Here is a 19,068-nt window from a genome sequence, read left to right on the forward strand (position 1 = left end):
TGTCCATTTTATTGTTCAAATGCAATGAGAACATGAACCCTCCAACAGTTTGAATATGAATCAAAAGCCTTACAAAAAGAAACTCCTTTTTGAATGTTAAGAATTCATCTGGGTAGTTTCATTAAAGCAGTTCACAGTAGGGTTTGACATCTCAGTACAGGGCACATGCTCCAGTGGAAAAAAAATGAGATCCATCTATAAAAATGTATTCATAGAATTACACAATCTGAAGTCTGACTGATGCTTTGATCAGTGGGAAAGATAATCTTGTGTGTTGGCAGTTCAGATACCCCAGGGTCTGGATGTATCTGGGTCAATGTTTACCTACATCTATGTGCTTATAAACCCTAGAAGGCTGGACAGGCTCATCACACCATCCTGGATTTGGTCTGTCTAAGCGGAGACTGTGTTCAAAGACTTCTTCTAGGTAGCAAAACCCCAAGCCTTCTGTTACTTGGCTTATATATATATATATATACACACATACATACATATATATATACACACACACACAGATACTTACACAGTTTACTCCAAGGCTACAATAATATACTGAAGCATACCTCAGACCACAAATTCAATGTTACTCAGTGAGTACTCTCTGTGCATGTGTACATGCACATTCAATACAAAAGCAATACACTCAAGATACTGTTAAGTTTGGCATGTTCCCCTCAGAAGTGGCATTTGAGTCACAAGGGTAAGACAACAGCTGTGGATACCTGCACAGGGCATGTCTTTGTTGCCAGGGATAGCTGCTCAAGGTCCCAATGTAAAAAGTCCTAATGATCAGGTATTTCCAGAGGCCAGCCTGTAAAACCCAAGTCACGTTGCAGGCAGTATGATATGGACTGAATAATAGCTGAATTTTGGTTTGTAGCCTCAGTTTGATTTCTCACTTCCATGGTCAATTCACTTCCCAATTCTGGTTTACATTTTGTCAGTCACCAGTGCAAAAATCAGCTGAGTTCTGGAGTTGGGGTACAAATATTGACTACCTTATGGAACAGTCTTGACATTAAATGTATCACTAGTGCTCTTAGAGCAAATGTTTGTGTCCCTGCTGCTCCTTGCTGACTGAACTCAACATATAACTTTAGTAAGATATCTGTTTTCAGAAACAGTTGTGCAGAAAGAAGAATAAATTTGGTCTCCAAGTCGGGTAGAACAAGGAATAATGGACTTAAATTGAGCCAGAGAGATTCAGACTAGACATGAAGATAAACTTTCTAACAGCAAGAGTAGTTAAACACCAGAGAAGATGGCCCAGGGAGGATGTGAAATTCCCACTCTGGGAGGTTTTGAGTACAGATTAGACAAATGTCTGACAGGAATGACAATCTTGATGTTCCTTTGGGGCAGGGGATTATATCTTGATTTCCCTTTCAGCCCTGTTTCCTACAGCACTCTGGAAATCCTTGAGAAATAAGAAAGAACACATATTTTGATGGCTTACCTCCTACCCTGTGTTCTTCTGCAATCATTCTGCCTGGGATGCTACACTCTGGCTGTCTCCTTGGGACCTGTGTATAAACACCATTAGGTCTTCAGACCTACCATTTCCCAGGCTGCTGTGCAAACTCTGCTTTGCCCAACAGCACACAAGGCAGGTGTTAAAGGGTTATTCTCCGTGGCATCTGCAAGGCAAGAGGCTTCACAATGAGTGAGCACCAGGAGTGGCAGGAAACTTTTAGAATTAGTAAGAGCTTTAGCAGGTGAGGCTGAGCCCCTTTCTGCTGGCTGCATCCGAGATTTCTGCCGAGTTGCTGCTAATGTGTCTGCCTCCCCTGGCAGCAAAGGGATGAGAGTCCAATTTGTGAGCCACAGGAAATTTCACAGGCAAAATGCAAACAGCCAATTTCAGGCTTTGTTTAGAAATGTTTTCCGCGTTTCCTGCTGCTGCAAGAAACCAAGAAGGGGAAAAAATCCAAAGAGGAATTCAATCAGCTTCTTCAGTGCCGCTCATTTTTCCACCCCTAGTAAAGCAAATTTCAAGCTATAAAACTGGAAGGATCCAGAAAGTACAGAGGGAAAGATGACAGCCTTCATCAACTGCTGCTTTGCTCTGCAGCTCTCTCCTCTTCCTCACTTACCCTCTTTTCTGTTTCACCTTCCATGTTATCACAAGCTCCCTCTGATTTTAAACTCCACAGGACCAGACACTGCCTCACTCCCTCCAAGACTAATACTCCTGGGTCTGCAGCTGGGCTTCTTGCTGCCTCTTTAGTCTGTCAAGAACAAAATTAGGCAATATACCTTCTTTTCCAGCCTAGGCTGGCATTACTAATTGAGTAACTCCTGAGACAGTCTTGGCTTGTTGTAAAATTTCCCAAGGTAGATTGACATGATCACATACTGCCTGGCTGTAAACAAAAGGAAACCTCATGGAGAACCATATATTTCAAGTTAATTTCACTGATGCAATTCTTAAGCTTGTGCATCTCCTCCAGGTCTTTGGTTCTGTAGCTCACCTTCCAAACACAAAGCGAAAGCAAAGAGCACTATCAAGCACCCATCCTCCTGTGCACAAACATTACAAGAAGAGAACCCAACATTCAGAGCTTTGGCTGCAAGAGTCCCTACACCTTTGAGCTGCTTATACACAGATTTAATATTCAGAGTATGGACTCAGTTTTCCATAGTCATCTTTCCTATTCCCGCCCCCCCCCCCCCCCATCATCCATAGCCATAATGCTGGCAAGTGCAGGGACAGACAAAAGGGACTCAGACTTTTTTTTTTCCTTTAAATATATGCATGTAGGCATATACATATATATATATTTTTAATTTTGGATGTTTCCCTTAATCATATCTTGAATTAATGCAGGGCTTGTTCATTCGGAGCTCTCATTACCCTCTTAATTAACTGTGCACAGATGGAAAAAGTCGGAATTGCTTCACTCGAGTTGTTCTGCTAGTTTTAAAATGAGATGGCAGATGGAGGACAAGGCAGAAAGGGCTCAGCTCAGAGGTAGGAGACAAGTTTTCAAGCTGTCACAGAAACGTCAACAAACGCTCCATCTGTTTATGAGGTGTACCAGGCAGAGGCAGTTTTAAGTGCCATCCGCAGACGTGAGTTCAAAGAACTCCAAACAATTAACAGCAAAATGAAAGTTGCAGTTTCGGTTTGAGATTTACCAGGATGTTGCCAATTCATCTTGCTGACATTGGAATCGAGAGCAGCCAGCATGTCACTCATGGCAATATTCTCAGCGTGGCAGCAGCCACACTGAGCTCAGAACCCTCAGGGCATAGATTGGCTTGCTAAGACTCCATCCCTGAAGCTCTGTATACAAGCTTCAGAGAAAGAAGAGATGTTCCCAAAGGCCCTAAAGCAAGTGAATCTCTTGAGACTGATAAATAATCCTCAAGGAAGGAGCGCTGAGCTTTGTTCCCCATGAGCATGAGCCCATAGAAAGGAAAGATTCTTTTGCTGAGTACCCCAAATGCAGACACAGTCTTTGGGGAAAGAGTATCCTCTAGTTTCAACTTTCCAGAAGTTTTCTGTAAATGAAAGCAGGATCAAATCAGTGCTGGCATCTGGGAAGTGCAGGCAATTAAATGTAGCTGAAGCCACATACACAAGGTGATGTAGTTAAGAAAGAAACAACTTCTACCCTGTCCTTTCCTAGATCAACCTTTCCTGAACTGCTCCAATGGGATAATAAGTTGTAATCCTCTTGGAAATAACCTACACACACCAATTTTAATGTGGGAGGGCACAGCACTGTTACCAGCATTTTAGAGAAGCAGTAGCATAGTGTAAGATCAGCATGTCAGGATTCTGTGTAATATGGTGGCATTTGATAGTTAAATAACCTAGGAAGCCTACGAGGAACACATCTGCTTCTTAGTACAAAACCCAGCTTATGTGAACAGTGTACATCTGTATCTAAGATTTGTTGGTTTATATATTGTTAGTAGGCATGGTTATTTGAAATTGAATTGTACCCATGTGGTTACCACATAGTCAGAGATGCTAGAAGAAATATACACAAAACTCCAGTTCTGTACACTTTGTTATATACTTGCTAATTCTTTTTCCAGTAACTTCAGTTCTTTTTGGGCAACACCATATGTTACAGTGCTAGGAAAGATCCAAAACTCCATCTATAAGCTTTCATTTCAAAACTGAAACTAAGGACTTGAATTTTTCTCAGTTTCACAGGTATGCGGATCTGCCTCAGGTCCAATACTTTTCATTGCTTTTTAAATTTAGGGTTTATTTTTTTAAAATAATGAATGATTTCCAGATGAAAACTAAAAAGAATTCCTCTCACAAATGCTTACAAATGGCATCCCCAACAAAAGCTGCAATGGAAACTTTTCTATTTCCTCTTGATATAGTACATCATATTTTTTTAAATATGAAACCCCAACTGCTTTTTCCCAGCTCATCTCTACCCCCTCATCATGGATCTATATCATATAGTTAATTTTGTTTAGGCCCAGCTATACATTTAGGTATTTTAGACCCAACTGAAAGGGAACACACATGAATCATGAAATACTGTCCATTCTGAGGATGCACTCAGTATTATCTACCAGTTCAGAGAGGAGAGCAGAAGATCAGGCTGCCTGGTTCTGTTCACAGCTCTGTCAGATGTGCTCTGCAGTATATATTATCTGTGTGTATGCACCTACATCAGCACTTTGGTCCAGGCTAGAAGCATAATCCTGACTATCTAACCTCCCTCTTTACTATACTCCATCTCACATGCTGAAGCAAGATTGGTGCACATGAACTGACTTTCTTTTGCATGAAGAATGTTCCCAATGCACAAATGAACAGTCAAACTGCAGGACCAGATCAGAGGCAGCTTGAAATAATTTTCTTTAAATTATTGATGCAAAGGACCAGTGTGTCTGCAATAACTGCTCCATTTTCCACAGGTGCTCCTAGAAGGCCACACTACTTGTCAAGCATAGACACTGCCTCTGCTCTGCACTGCTGAGTCCTTCCTTGTGGAACTGAGAGTATTGTTTGAAAGTGTGCTTCGAGATGGAAGAGAATATTTGAAGTGTAAAATGATACAGGATAGGTAGAATGTGTTGTTTGGCCTGGAGTGCAAGTGTTTTATCTGGTTTTGCATGGAAAGGGTAGAGTTAAACCTATGTCTGAAGGAAACCATTAAAGGGCTTGCAGTGGGGTGTGAAGACCACATGCCCAAGGGGAAACCATGATCTCAGTTTTGCCTTCATACACTGTGTATTCAGTCCCCTAAACACCATCAGCCCATCAAGTGATGCTCAGGCTGCAGAGCTAATGGCTACTGGGAATATGAGTATACTGAACTGTAAGGTTTTGTCAAGAGCAGACCACCACAGGTGACACTGGGACACTGCAGCTGCCCACAGTTCAACAGAGAGGAACCCAGAAATGTCCAAGACCCTGCCAGAAAAAAAGAAATGTGAATGTCATTTTCTCCAGACTGCTGCCCAGGAAACTTAAAAATACAAAAACCACACAAAGCTTGCTGGGTTTTATTTTTTTTTCTGTAGGAGAAAAAAAGGAGGAAGAAATAAAGGAGAAAGTAGGATAACACCAGAAGCTAATCTCTGCGCGTTTTCTCAGTCTGACAGGAGACTACCCTTCCCAGGAGCTTCTTATCAGAGCCTCAGCTCCCTCAAGGTCACAGATCAGGGTAATTACACTCTGATAAGCACAGTCCTTGCTCATTTACAGTTAGATACTGTGGTTCCTCATTTTCTGCTCTGAATATTGGGACAGCATAGCTGCCCCACAGCACCTGCAATAATGTACTTCTCCAAACTGATTGGAATACAAAAGCATGATGTCATTCTGGCATGTACACCTGAAAAAGCACTTCAAGAATCTTAGGTTCTAGAGAGACCCATGAGATACCAGTGTTCAGGACTCAAATAACACCAAAGGCTTATTGTGGACTCATCAGGTAAAATCCTACAACTCAGACCATAGGAAAAAACAAGCATCTGTTGTAATATAGTCCTTCCTGATATTGTCATGAAAATCCCAAAACACCCATGATGGAAACATCATCAATGACTGGAAAGGACATGTTCATATCTTGGGAACCCTGTAACAAGGCGAGAGGTTAATCAGTCCTGGATATCTCATCCTGAGCTGTTCATATTTTTAGTAGCTTCCTATATGGTTATAAATTGCTGCACAAAAAAAGAATCTCACGATAGCATGTGCTACAGAGTCTGCAACATCCTCCATAAACACAGGACAGTCCCGCATGAACCTTGTACCAGACAGTTCTCCTGCCTCTTGAAGCACTTGCACAGAGATTGAAGCAAAGGACAGGAACTCTTCCTTAGCCATTACCAGCCCTCAAATTCAGAAAATATTCCCCCTAAGGATGCTCTCTGCAGAAGCCCACTAGGAAGCTGATCCAAACAGACCTGCTGTCAGACAGACCACCCCTAGAGTCCTGCAGCCTGGCTGGGCTGCAGGTTGTTGCAAAGAAGACTCCCCGAGGCATTGCTGGGTTATGAGTTTATTTAAAAAGTGAGCAGAGAACAGTTTCAGTTGTAGAATATTCTCCCCCACACACACCTTCACTCCTTTTTTTCTCCTCTTTTAGAAAAGAGGTGCTTAAATCATCCCAATGAATAATAAGGATGCTCACCAACCCAATTTAAGGCAATTTCCATTTCAGTCCAAATATCATCCTCAAACACACTTTCCCCTTTATCTTTGGAATGGCCTGTTCTGCACAGCACCTCAAATAGAAAGTGCTATGGTAGCTAAATGCTGCCTTTCAACTATTACAATAAATATCTGACAGTGAAGAAAATAAGAAAAGAGGCAGGCGGGGACTGATCTGCCTTGTCATATGCTGGCCACTTGGCACTGAAAGCTTTGTCAGTCCATTAGCTGCTGTTAATTTCCTTGCTCTTCATGGCAAAGGTGGCCATAATTGGTGGAGCTGCTGGAAATATCACATAAATGGGGTGATTCACACTCAGAACTGTCACTGTAATAAAATCCCATTTAGAAAATGTCCCCTTCACCCAAGGGAAAAAAAAAAAGCAAGATTCACAGCCTGCCCTCCTCCTATTTTCTCCTGTAGGGATACATGACCCATCAGCATCAGGCAGGAGCACAGATATGTCCATCTCTCAAGACTGGTCATAATTTGAAAGGGACATCAAGTCTGAAGGCTTATAATCAGTTCAGACACAGCAGCTTTTCTTTTTCAGTGGGACTTTTCAGACTGGACAGAAGCCAAAGAAACAGATAAATATAAAATGAACATAAAATTCTTGCTATTACAAGTATCATTAGTGTGTGTGTGTGCGCTTGGGGAAGTGATAGATGTGGAAAAAAATATGCAGAGCTGGCTTGGGGAGACATAGCACACAAGAGCTCTCCCTCTTATTCAGTGTTATAAACTCTAGACTATAAACTCCACATTTTCACATGTGAGATAGAAGGAGGTGAGGGGACACCTTAACTAAAGGGTGGTAGAGCCCTTTTAACCATATAGAAATCATACAAAGCTCTAACAAAGTCTGAGAAGGTGTGATTTTCTTTAGTACAGTTCAAGAATCACACGGGGAAAACTAATTATTTACTTCTGGTCAAATCTTACATCTGTTTAGATATTATAATAGATGTCAGCTAATTACGTTGAAGTCAGAGTTTGCAAAGCACTTAGATTTGCTTCCAAGCATTTGAAGTGAGATCTCTGCCATACTGGAATTCCATTGAGAAAGCATTGAAGAAACACAGGGATGGGAACTCCCCTGGGCTAACAGGCAATACTACATTCATTTCCCAAAGCCTAGAAATTGCCTGCTGTGCTTGAGGGTTGCCTCCTCCGAATTTCTGCCCAGAGTTTTGTCCCCAACAGCCAAACCTGTGCTCGCCAGTACTAGCCAGTCCATGCTAAATTGAGATTCAGAAGGTTTATCTCAGACTCAGTGGGTAGGTAACAACTGGGGCATCATTTACTCTCAGGAACCCTTCCTTACACCACAGATTCTGAAGAAAAAAACCCAAAATTGAAGTAGGTTATCTATGCTTTCTGGTCTACTTTGACTATATGGCTACTGGACTGAAATATGTACCTGGTTGGTTGGTAGCTCACTTAATAGTCCCAGGATTATCTCACAAGATCTGTCAATCGTGATTACGTTTCCAATAATCAGAAAGAACAAGAAGCAAAGGCATCTCCAAATATTTCCACTGGATTAAAGTCTTCACTATGCCAGAAGGATAATCCCAAACTGGCACTAAGCACATAGGTGGAGGCTCAGGTAGATGTGCAGCTTCTAGCCTCATATTCAGCCAGTTTTGCCCAGAAGCCTAGCACAGAAGACACCAGTAAATCAGAGTATACTGTTGTGAGGTATCTGAGTATGACTAGATCTCCTTAAAAGGATAACATGGAGGATTTATGGTCAAGGATTTGGTGTTACCTCTTCTGACTGGGCTGGTTAGGTAAAGCTTGTCATTGAAGGGGATAGATTTGGAGTGTTTTGCAGCTGTGCTTCCTAAAATATTTACTCAGTGTCCACTGGAGCAGTTTGAAAAGCCATCAGCAATCGCTCTAATCTTCCTGAGCAGCCTGAGTGAGCAGTGAAATGAAAGACTCCAGTAAAGTCTTCAAATAGGTGGTGAGATTAAATCTTGTCAAGTGTAAACACTTCTTGACTCAACAGTGGGTTGGTGTGAGGAATATGAGGCTGGTCACCTTTTTTGACAGACCCACAACTGCCAGTTTTACCAATTATCACAGAAGAAAAGAAACACAGTCTGGATGATATGGTAGGAAAACCTGTAATGTTAGGGAGAAACCTAACAGAGCTGTGATGTTAAGAGGCACAGTGTGCTTGTTAGCTCTCTACTCAAGCAGATATTCCTTCAGTAATGAAAAGCTTTCCTGGGAAACAGAGCATGCAGGGTAAGGTCTCCGTGATCTCCCAAAGGCTTCTGCCTCTCAATGAGATTTTATGGGGGAATATATACAGACAATGATATTTTTTAGTTACAGTAGAAGAGAATTGATGAAGAACATCCTGCCTGTAGTCCACACAAGTCCAAGCAAGGATAATCCAAAAGCTTTGGGAATGTGCTTTGTTTTTTTAACCCTTTAATGAGATCAGTCTTGTTCCAGTCTTATCAGTCTCCCAATTACCTGAAGCTCATCTCCAAACCAGGAGCAGGACTAATTGCTAACAGTACCAGGTCCAGAGAGATGAGTAACTTCAAGACTCAAGACAAGCACATCCATTCAAAGCACTTCATCACGCAGAACCAGATCTCATTGACTTCAATAGACCTGAAGCATGCATTATGAGCTAAGGATGTGCAGAAGTGCTCTGCTGCACAGTGATCAGGGAAATATCATATGACCCAAACAACTCTATAAACCTGATGCTTGGGGACCTCCCTCCTCCCCTTGCAGCTTAGTAGGACATAGTAAATTAAGACAGTCTGAGTGATGCTGAGGAATACAAAACACTCCAGTGAATCACTACAACAGCCCATCCCTCTCAGCATTGCCTACACCAGGCAAATAAGTACCTCAGCATTTCTCATAAGCAATATCCTGAACTGAGGCCTTAAGCACAGCCCTAACAGTTGGTGCCAGGTATTGTGATAGCTGGAATGAGCCAAGGAAAGCAGGAATCTGGCTTGAAACCAAACACAAGTCTGAAGATTAAGATATTTTAGCTAATGAGGAGGTGTAGCAGAGACAAGAAGAGATACAGAAGCAGTAGAGAAGGAAAGAAGAGGTAGTGACATGGCAGTCTTCACAGGAATTCACACTTGGGCAAATTGTGGTACAGTTAATGTGTTCTACTGTAAAGGGCCACAGCAAGACCAGACAGTAAGGGAAAAAAACCTGTTCCTTGTAGCATCATTGACCTCCCTTCCATGAAACACCTTCCTTACTGCCAAAGTGCCTGTGGCTGTAACACTGTAGCCTGTTTGTGTATCCTTTGCAAATTATTGTCTTTATGATAGTCTGAGTGAAATAAGAAGCTTCACACTAAGCATAATCCTATTTTGCTCCAGAATGAGATGGTATAATGAAACACTAGTGGGTCACACATCTGTCTCAGTTATGCTGTAACTTTCATTTTTAAAAGGTTTTCTGATATATTTATCACTTTATTATAACCTCCCCCTTTGCAAGAGCTAATTATCATCACAAGCAATCACACTGCAGTGTCACTCATAGTCCCCACTACTTTTGACTCTTCTTAACAGTGCACACAGAAACAATTCTCCCAACACTTAGTAACTGAACCATCCTTATCCATCAGTATTTTCACCTTTTGACAATTCTCAAAGATAAGAGTTTTATCCAAAGAGATGTGTTGCCCTCCTTTCCCCTACTTTTGAAAGGGAATTTCTATTCAGGACTACTGGGAAGTACCAAATTAAGAAGAGAATGATGGTTGCTGCATTATAAAACAGATAACAGCATAAAACTTTCATGCCCCCTAGTCCACCCTCCACCCCCAGCACAGTATGCAATAATCTACAGCAGGTCTGTAGGTAGTTTGAGTTTTCTACTGGCTCTCCCTGCTTTTTACAATATTTCTGTAGCAGAGGACAAGCATAGCTTCAGGATCCAGGCAAGTAGAAGGAATATAATATTACAGAGTAACTGAAGTTGGAAGGACAACTATGAGTCATCTGGTACAACCTCTGACTCAAAAGGCAACTTCAAATTTACTTTCGATAAGCTGATAACAGTGATTACTTAGGACTTACTCTATGGTCTCCTTGTATAAAGACAGCTCAGGCTAACTTGCTTTATCTTGCCTTTAGCCTTGCTCAAGTCAGACCACTTCTTTATCCTATAGAGCTGCATCTTCTCTCCAAGCCAAAAAACACTTAGTGTTTAGAGCATCATTTAGTGTATTTCCTAAAGGACTCTAAGGTTACACAATCCTTCCAGTACAGAGACAAAAAGGAGACAAAGAAAGAAAAGAGGCAACAGGAGGAAGAATGTGTCAATCAAAGCCATCAGGCAGAACCAGGCTAGAACCAAGACTTCATAAAACCCCTCTCGCTTTGGCACTGAGCTCACAGCTTTCTCCCTAGCCACACCCAGCTCTATTAAAACACCAATATTCAATCACAACAAGGTTTAACATCGACTAACAAGCTTTCCAGACTAACAAAGACTATCATGGTGCTTTACCTGACTGTAGTTTTTGATCTCCACCAGCTCAGGTTAGAGGGGAACCAAGCACTGCTGAATGAGAAGATCTGTATCCAACTGCAAAACTCCACTTCACAGGTTGGAAGGCTTGGTGCCTCTCCTTTATAGGAAAGAGGTTAATCTAATTAGCACCTGAAAACAGCAGAAATGAGGTCACTGGCTTCCTGTGTAAAGCTTAATTTTGTATAATTTATTTTTACATTTTCTAATTGAATGAATATTAATTAACTGGAGTTTAATGCAGAAGATGAAGACATTAAACTCTCATTAACAAACACTGAATCCTATTCATCCCCAAACACTTCATATCTGCAGCATTAAGTTATCAAAGAAAAAAAATCTGTTATGATTTATGTCATTTTCCGGTGGGAAAAGGGAGGCAATGAATCTGCTTTATCAGCTAATTATCAGCAGAGTGACACATGGCTCTGCAAGCACACTGAGGTGGGACATGGGTTCCAGGGAGGTACTGGCATGCAAAAGCCATGTTGTTTCCTTGCATGCAGCAGCATCAGTGAAGCTCCAAATGACCTAGAGCACAGAGCTAGAGAGCAAACCTGGGCAAGGTGTGGCATTGCATGAAACTCTTTGAAATGAGTATTAGGGAGATGAATATAGTGTTTTTTCACAAGGGATGTCAATGGCAATGGACTTCATTTGTGGGCCTTAGAAAAGTAAAACTTTCTGGGCCCATCCTGGGTTATTTGAACCCAAGTCTTCTCCACTATGTGCAGTGTTTAATGTCATGGGACTGCAAGCCCCTTGGTGGATCATTCATTCGTTAGGCACATGGCTATTTCTCCTCTATCATTAGATGAATAAGGAAGAGCAATAACAACCTACTCTCTTCCAGAAAGCTCCCACACTTGCTAAATCAGCTGCAGCTCATGGAGTAATTATGGCCAGTCCAGGCAGAGTTACTGAACAAGGAAATGAGGAATGAACCCAGGCTGTTAGCAGAGATTCCCACAGCTCCTTTGGTAATCACCCTAGTTTTCCGTGAAGAGAGATGTGTCAGATTCTTCACTGCTTCAATTTACTTTAAATACAAACACTGGGAGATGTCATTCTGCTTCAGAAAATGGAGCATAGCTGGAATGCACTAAAAGTGTCCCAAAAAGTTATACAGTGATTTTTTAAAGTGTTTCTTTCTTGTCGTGTCATTTATAAACTTAATTAGTGGCAGGTTGTCAAGCAATAACTATAATCTATTGATTTATGCACTGAAGAAAAATAGCTACCTCGTACTTAAAGTAGCAGAGTTTGCTCCTCCTGAGCTTGTTGCTGGTGAAGTTGCCATCTGCTGATAGTTGCCTGGAATGTCACCTGTTCCTTTAAGTATATTTATATAAATGAAACAGAACATCTTCAACACTTTCTCCTTTTTTTTTATCATCCTATGATTTATTTCAGGAAGTTTTACATTTGAATAGCCTTTTCATTTTTCCCTTAGAAACCTTTTCTGAGTCTGAAACTGGAGTTTATATCTGAAAGTAAATGTTACACTAAAAGTGGCAACAATAATCAACTATAAATTGTGAAAGTAGCCTAGAGAAGTAAGTCTGAGAACAAAAACCAGAGATGACAGCAGAGACATTGAAAAGCTTAGAGAGAAAAACAACTAAGATGGTGAAGTTCATTTCGTATCATCAGGAATTCAATAAGCTGGAAGAGGAGCAAGGAAAGGAGATCTAGAAATCTGGTAGAAAACAAAGCAAAGAAAGACAGTCACAATGCCCTGCAAACATACCTTGGCTGAGGTAGAAAACCGAGCTGTTCGTAACAAATAGGAAACTAGCACCCAAACAAGAACCTCCTGTGACACCCAGGAAACTACAAATGCAAAATTCCTCTACTGTATTCCATTGGAGGGGATGAAACTGAGCAGTGATTTAGCCAGACCCCAGTTTTACTGATTTATGTGTCAAACCCAAACAGCTGAGAAATATAACTAGCAAAAACTCACAGTGAGGAGGGTAGGGCAGGGATGTGGAGCTGACTAGTGATGGGACCAAAGCTGGCCAGATCCTGGAGCAGACTGAATGACACCTTTTCTTTGGTGTGAACACAGCAAGAAACCCCAGAGTTATATTTTATTTGAACCCAATCTGGAATGTTTTTAAATGGAGTGAGACATGGTAAAATAGGTTGTAAATGGGCTTTCTCGGGGCTATGTTAGGAGCTGCTTCAGTTGCAGCTAACTCCACACATGCTGTTTCTCTCACACATGGCAAAGTGAGTTCCTGCAGCATTCATGCTCCTCTTACATGTGGAAAGATCCATTGCCTTTATGGATGCTGAAGTTTTCACATAAAAATAATTAAGATTAGCATTAAGCTTAGAAAAATTATCCTTCCTTGTTCAAAATAAGACATTCTGCCAACTGAAAACCTTTTGGCTGTGACATTTCCTTGAAAGGGAAGAAAAAAATTACAGTAGAGGACCTCATCTGCTCCTGAATACATTTTCCTTTAAAGAGAGTTTCCTATGTAGCAGAAAACCCAATGCCTGCCCAGCTCCCCCCTTTCTGTCTGTACTCAGTTCTGCAACATGACACAAAACAGTGGTCCTCCCCTACTTCTTGCAGTGATACAGTCTGCTTAGTTTTAATGAAATATGAATAGCCTAAAAAGAGCATGTTAGCACTGGCAATATAATCCCTGCTAAAAAATCACTTCAAAGTGACTGCACACTTGGACTTGCCATCTCCTGTCTGGATGCAAACACAGGCTATTTCTTCTGTGTTTCAGGATTTTACAGGACACCTCAAGGATGTTGCTACTGAACTGAAAGGCAGTGAGGAAAATAAAATAAGGATGTTCTCTGCTGTAGTTTCACAAAGGCAATTGTATCATTCAAGGACTCAGTGCAACTTGTTGGTGCAACTGAGCATCTAAGCTTCCAGGTCTGTAGTTTTTGCAGGTAAGTCAGAAGAGATGTTCAGAAATGGCTGATTGAAACCAAACTCCACCTTTGAGAGGCTAATGGGTGATCACCCCAGCAACTTCACAGCAGGGCTGATGTCAAGCTTCAGGGTACATTTTAGAGGAGGAAGACTCCCTGGAGAGGGCACAAATAACAAGGGTTTGAAGGTGTTTAAGAAAGCCTGTGAAAGGAGAATTGAGGGGACAGGAGGAGTCACATAGTCAGAACAAAATACTTGTCTTTCTCAATGGGATTAGGGAGTAGAATTGTAACAAAAGATGGATGTGAATTCCTGTTGCCCTCCATGTTACTCCTATCCAAGCTTCCCTTTGCCTAGGGCAGCCCAGGGTAGGTTAGATGGCATGGTACAGGCTAGACCTGCATTACAGAAGATGGCCAGTATTTCTGCAAGAAGAAGGATATTTTGGCCCTCCTGGGAGATGGAAAGTAGCTTTGTGGCTTGTAAAAGCAGGCCTGAAAGAAGCCCAGTTGCTGTGTGTGAATTGGTCTTCACAGGTAAAAGGCATGTTCAACTGAGGAGAAAGCTGCTCTAGCTGTGGTAGTGAGCACCCACCATGACTGAAAACAGCCAAACTAAACCATAGAGATATGTGACAGAGGTGTCTGGAAGTGATCAGGGAATGAACACAAGGTAATGTTAACAAGTTGATGAATGTGAAGATATGACATGGTACCTGGTGTCAGCACTGCACCAAATGTAGAATTATTATAAGAAGGGAAGGAGAGGCTTTTGAATGAGGAGTATAGTTCTGGGTGAATCTGATTTTGCTGCTTTTTTTTTGTTCTTTAAAGAAAAATCTAATATGTTACTTTTTGAAAATAGAGTTTAATAAAACACTTCTGCAGTTGAGTTTTCAAAGGATGGAAAGCATTTCTGAAAATCAGCATTCAAACAGCAGAGCTAAGGCTGTTTTTGTGTTTTCACATTGAATTTTTTAACAGGAGAAGGGTGAGTTTTGAGAAATTTTCCACCACCTCTGCCAATAAAATGAAATATTTTGGTTTAAAAAAAGGATTAACAACACATCTGTGAATCACAACACTTTGAATGGGGCTTTTTTTTTGTTTTTAAATGTAATTTTGCTTTTGTTGCATCTCTTTTCCTCTAAAATTCATCTGTGTGTTCTGCCTACATTGTAAACTCTTCACAGCAGGGGCTGTTTTCTTATAATGCATTTGTCCAGCACCTCACATGTTGTGAACACTAATGTGATGTGAATAATATATGGTACTCCTCTCTTGAGCAAAGAATAAAACTCAGAAGCAAAAGCACATGATGATGTCTTTGTGACAGTGAAACACAAATTCAAGACAAACCTCACTGCAGCATGAGGTCTCCATTGCGGCTCATGAAAGTAAATGCCAAATGGTCTTACTGTAACATAGATGATCTCTAAATCGTTTCAGGCTATGCAATTGCTACACATAATGCTCCTAAAAAAAACCCCAACCAAAACTCTTCCCCATCTAAATGTGTATTGTAAAGTTTTATTTGAGTTAGCTCCTGCCAAGAATAGCACCGAGCAGCCTGCACACAACATCTGCTCACATAGAGTGAGTGCAAAAACATCTGGCAGCAGTAGCTCACACTCACACTTTCCTTACCTATGCTGGCTCTCTAAAAAGGTGAAAATAACATGGCTTTTATAGCAATGCCTCAGTAGCTGGAAATAAAAGAGGAGAAAGTATTTTCTCTTAGACTCCATATTCTCAAGAAAACCGGGGCTTTCAAGGAAAACTTCACCTGGGTGGGTTTTTCTCCGTTGCTATCTCATAGCATACACACAGCTCCTTGTGTCTTTTCCATTTGTCTTCATGATTGCTCTTGTATGAGGTCTCCTTCATTGTCAGCAACAAGTCTGGGTCACAAAACCAGTGTCATCATGTAAGAGAGTGAAGTGCCTTCACTTATCAGAAATATTGCTTCATTTTCCTCTGACTAGAAAGCAGTCTTGCTTCTGTCCCTAGGAAATTCATGTCTTGGTTTCTGGCTTAGCATTTTGTGTTTAAAGGGGGATGCAAGTGAGACAGACTCAAAACTGTTGTAGAAGACTGTTGCAGAAGGCAATGACAGCTGCAGACGTGGTAGATTTTTTAACAAAAGATGGAGAAGGAAAAGATCTCCTAATGCAGCAGTGAGAGATACCATTTAGCACAGATAAATGAGTCCAGGATACCTTAATTTTGTCCTGTTGTCTAGTTCTGGAAGAAAACAGATGACAAACATTCTAGAATCAGTGTTTGGAAATATATAACAAAAGGCAAAAAAAACTTTATTAACACTGGAAATGTACTCTTAGCTTGGATTTCCTTTTCAACACTCAGCTTGTTCATCTCACAGCTCAATGAACTGTTAACATCATGTATTTCTTCTGTTCCAGCAGCAAGTCCAGTTACTCTGGTTTCCTCTAACTGCAGGCAGATGAGATTCAGCCTTCCCAGGGAGACTGGGAGAGGCAGAGAGCAATACAGAGCAGGAAGATGGAGATGAGACACTAGGTCTCAACAAATAGCTAGAAACATTGATAAGTTGCAAGCTGGATTTAGATATTATTGAGCTGAATACTGCAGCTTTTCTGTCCCTTGTACATATCATGTGCATCTGACTTTCTGCATTAATGTGTTTTTAAACTGAGCCAATCCCTTAGCATTCAATAAGGTTGGAGAGCATTGTATAAATAGCTAAATAGTGGAATACTGCTATGCATTTTGTGTTCTGAAACAGATACTCCCCTGTCATTTACTAGTCCAATCCAGTTTGCCCTTCCAGATGAAGATCAGGGAATGTCCTTGTCCAGCTGTGCATGAGCACAATGGGCAAACCCTTTGCATAATAAAAATGTCAGACTCCCCAAATCAAAAGGAAGTCAATAATCCATAAATAAAAGTTATAGCTGTGAATAAAAAGTTCACAGTTTAAGCAAAGATGTTTGGGCAGACACTGGCATTGTCTGTCTTTCCAAATAATGCTATTTTGCTTTTATCTTCCATCCTTTGCCACCATATCCTTTGTTGTATTTATGTTTCAGCAGAGAACACAGGACAATTAGATGACTCACCTATTCAGAAAGGTAGAGTAAGAAGAGAAAGGCAGGTGTCCTGAAGGGTAGCCTTGTGCCACTTTCATATTCACCCCTTGTCTGTGGTGGATCTGTTAGCAACAGAACTGGTGGACATGTTTCTATCTCCAGGGATGCCAGTTGTGAATTAAGTCACTGGACTAATTTCTTAGACAGAAAAAAAATCTGAGGAGCAGAAAAACAGAAAAATGAGGAAGAGTCTAGGCTTCCTTCTAGCAATAATGTGGATTTTTCAATACAATCTTGAATCAGTTTAACAAGAAATGCCTCCTGAACACAAACGTGTGATAAATACAGAAGATCTGAGATGACCTTGAAGAAGTTTCACAGGTAAAGCCAGCCTCTGCCTCTAATCCTTTCTTCTAACCCTCCCTGATTTCCTGTCAGTACTTCAGTCTTGGGCAGCCTAATCTGGTACGTTATGAATGAGAAAATATGAATGAACTTTTATTTTCCAATGACAGCTTTGATTGTGACCCACTGAACTTTCTTCTCATTGCTAACACTGTCTGCCTTTTACTTTCACAGACCACTCCCATGTTTTTTATGGAAATAAGATGGGAAAAAGACAGCTAATCTTCTATTTCTGATCACTGAATTGAAAGGAAATGCTGCTAACATCCTACCCCTCTGTTACGGTGGCATTTGACTGCAGTTTCATGCAGAAGATGGAATTCAGCATCATGTGGGAATTGCACAAGGTATTTTTTTTTTCCTAAACATTAGTTCCTCACACATTTCCCCCAGGTAGAGAGAGAAAAAGGAGGAGACATTTAGCATGCAGGACTGAAAAAGAGATGAAATCTAATGAATTCTTTTACCTCTTGGGGATTAGAGAACAGTTCAATATCTCTGATTAAGGACAAGAGAAAGACGGCCATGTGCGATGCCATAGCCCGTACTGCCCTTCTAACACAGAAGTGTTCAACATGCTGGAGGATAATCAAGAGAATAACAACACTACCAGCAGGCAAGAGTTTTGGACTTGTCATCTTACTTGGCTACATGCAGTTAGGTCTCAGTAAAGATGACTTGCTAAAAATCTAACTAACGTATCAAGGCTCATTGGGTTTCGCTAAGCTCCTACCTCTGTAATCACCATTTACCAAATTAGAACAGGGGGAAAATGAGCCACTTCATCTCTATGTCATATAATGAACTTTTTTTGTGTGTACCAGAGAGGGTGATTGCCGCTAGGTGTAATTATTATAATAAAGATCAGTAGAAATTCAAGTTAAAAAGGAATTGGAGTTATTGCGCCCACCAGTGCGATTCAAATGGAACTAGTCCCTGTATCTCACACAGATGAATTCAATCCACTGATCTCAACCACTGTAACAGCCCATGAAAACCAAAGTAATGATCCTGTCTAATGTTTGCTCATCTGTCTAATGTAATTCAGATTATTGATTCTATTTGATGTGAAATCCACTGATTTCACTCAATGTAATCAAATCAATTAATCCCATCAACTCCAGTCCGATCCATGAGTACAATCTAGTACATCTGACAGGGATCAGCCAGCAGACAGAAAGCAAGGCAGGCAGAAAGATAAATAATAAAAATCAATAGTTTTATAAATAACATCTACAGTGTACTAGGTGTTTTGCAAACAACTGTAAAAAGCAAGGAGGTTGATATTTATCCTACATACATTTTACGGACGTGCCAAAATAAGGAGACTGTTTTATAGTACATTTGCATTGGCTGGGAGTGCCTTTGCCTAAGCTTTTAAGATATGGCTAGTTAAGGTCGCTTAAAATAGCCTTTGGGATAAATTTTGAAAATGATACTTACATGGTCTACAAAAGACTTTGAGGTGTGTGTATGAAAAGCACTGTATAAAGTTGGTATTATCAAATATCTCT

This window comes from Colius striatus, chromosome 19, assembly GCF_028858725.1.
Source record: "Colius striatus isolate bColStr4 chromosome 19, bColStr4.1.hap1, whole genome shotgun sequence".
NCBI lineage: Eukaryota > Metazoa > Chordata > Aves > Coliiformes > Coliidae > Colius > Colius striatus.